We start from the raw sequence: 6,000 nt of genomic DNA on the forward strand, positions 1-6,000 counted from the left end.
TGCAATGTCCTGTGAAATTCGACCAAGACTATAGCAGCAACAAGCCTCACTGTGCAGAGTTAGATCTGCTTGCAAAACCCCAACTGCTGAATGTGTGTTGTACTGCGGTCGCAATACCCCAACTGGTGGATCTGATTGGTGTAGCAGTGACAGAACCCGAACTGCTAGATCTAAATTGAACTGCCGCGGTAGAATGCCAATTGGTGGATCTAATCTGGCAGATAAGATAATGGTGGATCTTCAGAGAGCCGAGGGAACTATGGTCATAAAGGAGTGTCAGGTGCTACAAATCGCAATATACATAGGGGCCCAACAATGGTACTCGGCCCAATCTTTCAGGGCACTAACTAAGGAGGATCAATCGTACCCTTAGTCGTACTACCTGACTACCCTATCGTACGCGCGAGTAATCTCCTTGAGTGTTGTTCTCATTGTACTGTAGCAGCGAGATGATCGACGACTTATCTACAATGAGGTTTCTGGTGAGCCATGGGGCTTCTGATATACCCAGAAGGTATGTGGAAGTGCATTCCATGTGTGGTTCTGTCTAATGCGCTACTACTCGAAGGGGTATCCACAGGGGTTACAAGGGAGTCCAACAAGCGTGACCACCTCTTGTATTTCCTATGTGCATGCCTCCCCAAATCCGCAGATTTATGTGCTCAACAACAGATCACATGGCTTAAAGACGCTGGAACACGTCTCTAGCCTAAAAAAAATTCTACAAAAAGGGAGGTACCACTGGCCCTGGAAATTCGCTCTAATACCACTTTTTATGCTCTTAACTTGCGAGAAATTCCAGAATACCAAATATGTGAAGAAATACAACCCAAAACACAGAATAAAATGAGAAAACCAACAAGTATTTTATTATTCAGAGATAAAAACAATGTTCACTTGCCTCTTCGAGGGGGCAACCTCCAGGAGAGCAAAGCTCGATTACAAAATAAGACAGTGATATTTCCCTTCTAACTACGACTATTTATAGCTAAATGACCTTCAACAACCTAACGACTAGTGGTTCTTTGCATAACATGGGTTAACCACTTTTTTTTATTAATTATGGCCTATTTGCAGCTAACTGTGGTCCCCTTTCCTAAATGTTGGTCAACCACTTACAATTATTAATACGGGCTTTATTGACTCTTTAAATAACTATGACTATGACTCGATCCTATTTGGTTTATTACATAAATAAAGGGGTTAGGGTTGGACCCTAACAAAGGAACATGACTTCTTCAGTAGCTCGAGGAATTGTCTTCCTCATAAAATCCTTCTCTCTCTTAGCAAACTTCTTCTCAAGGGAGTGAAAGGTAATCTCGTTAAGATTTCCACTTGCGTGCAATGAATTAAGATAATGTGAATAGGTAGTATATAATGCCTTGACATAAGCTATGAGAGGAGTATCTATTTCAACGCAAGTGGCTTTTATGTCATGAATAATGGATCTTACTTCTGATGCTAAGGCAAAAGGGTCCTAATTTTTCAATTCAAGATTGAACAACTTAATCATCAACTGAACAACTTCAAGTTCAGGGTGTGAGTCATACGATTCCTTCAACTTCTTTAAGGTTTCAAAGGCATTTGAAACTGGAAAAAAATGTCGTCTCACCTCTTCATTTATAGACGCTACAATCAAGGCATAAGCCTTGCTATGCTTGTTTTCCCAAAGGGCAAATTCATTATTTGAGGTAGGTTTTTCAGGTGCATTATCTCATTCTCCTATGGGATTACTTTGTAGGGGTAAATGTTTTAAATCAAATATTTAAATAAATTAAAAAATTAATTAATTTAATATTTTGTCTTATTTGTGTTTAAATCTTGAGTTTAAATTTTTTTTCCTGGACATGTCACTTATATGTCACCTATACCTCTTTAATGTAAGAGGTTAGAAGCAATATGCAATATGAATGCAAGTCCATCACTAACTCCCGTCTCTAGAATTTTGATTTTTGGAATCGATTTACAAATAATCTTACCCACTAGTTTCAACTCTTTGGAATTGATTTACAAATAATCCTACCCACTAGTGTCAACCCTATGAGTTGTCCGTGTTTAACATGTCAAATATTTTCTTTGGCAAACAAATAATTTGAAAGTTGAGTGGGCCACAGGGACGTTGTTTGTTTTCAGAGAGGCTAACATCCTCTCAGTTGAGTGGAACAGAGGGATGTTGTTTGTTTTCAGAGAGGCTAACATCCTCTCAACCCGAGAGGATCGTTGTCCGTGTTCACAAACTCCTCTCGACCCCAGAGGATGCCATTAAGTTTCAATAAAGTTATTTCCCCGTGCCTTCTTGTCATCTTCGCGCCCAACCTGCTCAACCGTCCAATTTTAGATTTTGTGATTGAAGACGACCCGTAACATTCTTCCAAAGTTTTTCCCTACGCCTTCTTGTCATCTGGGCGCACCCAGACTTCCGATTATACCACCCACGCATTCTGTTTTAGATTCTTCCATCTCGTGGAAGACCAACAGCCACCATATTGTCGTAACACACACGACAAGAGAGAAAATCTGCATCTCTGGGTTGATTCAAGATACGTCATAAAATGGAGTTTCTTTGTCCACCTATTCAATAAAAGAAGACTTTTAAACAATGGTGCGATTCAGTTATTTAACAATTTCCTACCCACTCAATCCTCCAATTCGTCCAATTTTAGTTGTGATTGAAGACGACCCCTAAAGATTCCTCCAAAGTGTTTCCATCTCGTGGAAGACCCTCATGTTGTCGTAATACACACTAGAAAACACAAAATCTGCATCTCTGAGTCGTAATACACCCTCATGTTGTCGTAATACACACTAGAAGACGACCCCTAAAGATTCTTCGCCCAACCCGCTCAACCGTCCAATTTTAGATGTTGTGATTGAAGACGACCCCTAAAGATTCTTCGCCCAACTCGCTCAAACGTATAATTCGTCCAATTTTAGTATCTAGTATTTTAGTGTTTGAAATAGATTTACAAATAGTCTTACCCACTCGTATGACGCCGGGTGAGTTGTCTGTATTTAATGTGCTAAATATTTTCTTTAACCAACAAAGACTGCCAAATATTTTCTTTGGCAAACAAAGACATTTTTTTCCAGGCGAAAAAAAGCTGGCAAACAAAGACTTTGAGAATTGTCTGTATTTAACATGCCAAATATTTTCTTGGGCAAACAAAGACTTTGAGAGTTGAGTGGGCGAGAGGGACGTTGTTTGTTTTCAGAGAGGCTAACATCCTACTCCTCTCAACCCCAGAGGATCATTGTCGGTGTTCACAAACTCCTCTCAACCCCACAAGATGCGATTAAGTAATTTCAATAAAGTTATTTAACAATTTCCCCGCGCCTTCTCGTCATCTTGGCGCCCAACCCGCTCAACCGTCCAATTCGTCCAATTTTAGATGTTGTGATTGAAGACGACCCCTAAAGATTTTTCGCCCAACCTGGTCAAACTGTCCAATTCGTCCAATTTTAGATGCCATTGAAGACTATTCGCCCAACCCGCTCAACCATCAAATTTTAATTTTCATTTTTCCAAACTTCCAAAGTTTTTCCATCTCGTGGAAGACCAACATCCACACACACGACTATTAAGTTATTTAACAATTTCCTCGCGCCTTCTTCGCATCTCGGTGCCCTAAAGATGTGATTGAAGACGACCCCTAAAGATTCCTCGCGCCTTTTTTGCATCTCCTGGAAGACCATCATGTTGTCGTAATACACACGACAAATCACAAATATCGCGCCATTCACATAAGAAAATCACATTAACCATCTTTTCCAGATTAATTAATGATGATCTTTTAATACGAATTTTGATAAAAAGTATTCGTTGGACAAGAGCACACTAGAGTATTCGTTGGACAAGAGCACACTAGCATAAATATTAATCAAAAGGCAATCTCTCCACCTCTCGGTGACTAACGAGAGTCTCTTTTAAACATTCAAGTCAATATCACCTAAACGTTAAATAAATATCACACTTTGGATAAAATAAATTTTAAAAAATGATAAATAAATGGAAAAGTCCATAAAATTAGTTAAAACACTCTCATTGCTCGTGCCTAAAACCAGAAATTGTTATTTAAAGTTGGTCAAGGACCTTTAAATATAAAATACGGCATTTAAAATAAAATAATTTAAAAAATCCGAACATTTCATAAATTAAATTTAAAATTTCAAAATCATATCCTGGGTATAAAATAATAAAAATATCTGAACATTTCATAATTTAAATAAAAAATTTCAAAATCATCTCCTTGGGGTATTTAGTAATGTTTATATATTTCAAAATCATCTGCTGATATAATATATAGAGGTATATTTTGGGTTTTAATAATTTTATTTAATTAGGATGGTGGGGGTTTAATTTTAATAAAATATTTTAGAATATTTTTAATTGTAGAGATAACTCAAATGTTGATATTTCTTTTTAAAGTAATGTTTTTTTTCTCCCTTTTAATTAAATTGATTAATAAAATAATGACATGAAAACAAATTTCATGTGAAATGAGTTATATTTTTTTTTGGGTATGTGGTATTCATAAGCCATGATATTGTGACAAAGCCTATATTTACATATTAAGAATCTCCATAGTAAAATGAAGGCAAATATTTTGGATAACAACCTTGTTCCATGTTTTTTTTAAATGTATAAATATTTAACTTATATATTATTTGAATTCGAGCTTCTGTGATCCATATCATATTGTATAAAGAATTTTTCGGAAGAAGTCTCATTGAAGATTTTGGTCGATGCGTTTCGAACCACACTTGTTGGTTCGAAACGCGTCGACCAAAATCTTCAATGTGACTTCTTCCGAAAAATTCTTTATACATTATACATTATCATTTTTGTGACTAGTGGAACTGGTAACCCACTAACACTCATACTCACATGATACTATAACCTCCAAGTTGCACCGCCCTCAAGTTATCGTTTAGTTAGTTTTTAATAATAATAATAATTATAGTTTAGTTAGTTTTTATGGTATTTTTAATTTTTAACAAGGTGAGATGTATAATGAAGTAAGTGTTTTGATGCTCATTATGGAATATGGATTGATGTCTATCTGCATTTATCAACGATTTAATTTATATGACTACCCTAGTTTTGTAAGATTTTATTTACCAACCTTTAAGGGTGTTAAATTTTCTTAAGGCAATATTATTCTTTGCTTTAGATAATTGCATTATTTCATTTGCATATGAAATTCACCCCACAACATCATATCATTATTGAAATTTACATCATTATTCAACAACATATGCAATTATATAGAAATAACAATATCATCATCAATGTAGCAGAACATAAAGGAAAAATAGAAGAAATACATTCACACATAAAGACACTAGAAATTGTGAAAGACTAGGGCAACACCCACTATAAGGAAAACCCTTTCAAATTCTTCTTCTTATTAGATTGTCACTGAATGATTCAACAAAAGAGAATCAATGATCCATATCTTCAACCATAATCCTATCGAGAAAAATCAACTTAACAACATCCATGAGATGAACCCAACAATGTTAATAATCAAAACCATGATTCATAAGCCTACAATCAACTGTCAATGTCTACGGTCAACGACCGAACTCTGCGGTCAACTCACAAAATCTTCGGTCTATTATAAAATTCAAACCCTAGCTTCCAACCATGTGCAGAGAGTGATGTCCATGCGGCTGAAACCCTTCAACCACACGCATGAGCTTTCCTTCCTTTGGTTGCGACCGAAATTTTCCTGAAGCATGTCTGCGTCTAGAAACAAAAACCCTAAACACACATCCAAGCTTTAGACCTTGCAATCTCAGACCTGTACGAACCAACCTCCGTGACCAAGCCTCAGACCCGTGTGAGCCAAACCCAAAGAAAGAAAAATCATCATAATGATGATTTCTAAATGAGGGTCACTTGACTTGTATTAATAGCCATCCATGGGTGTCCAATTTCTCTTTTGGGTTGACCTGTCCTTTTGTTCACATGTGGACTTCAATTCAAAAATGCACTTT

Source organism: Pinus tabuliformis, chromosome 3_2 (assembly GCF_031772625.1).
Source record: "Pinus tabuliformis cultivar Carrire ecotype Pingquan chromosome 3_2, CPIR1, whole genome shotgun sequence".
Lineage (NCBI taxonomy): Eukaryota > Viridiplantae > Streptophyta > Pinopsida > Pinales > Pinaceae > Pinus > Pinus tabuliformis.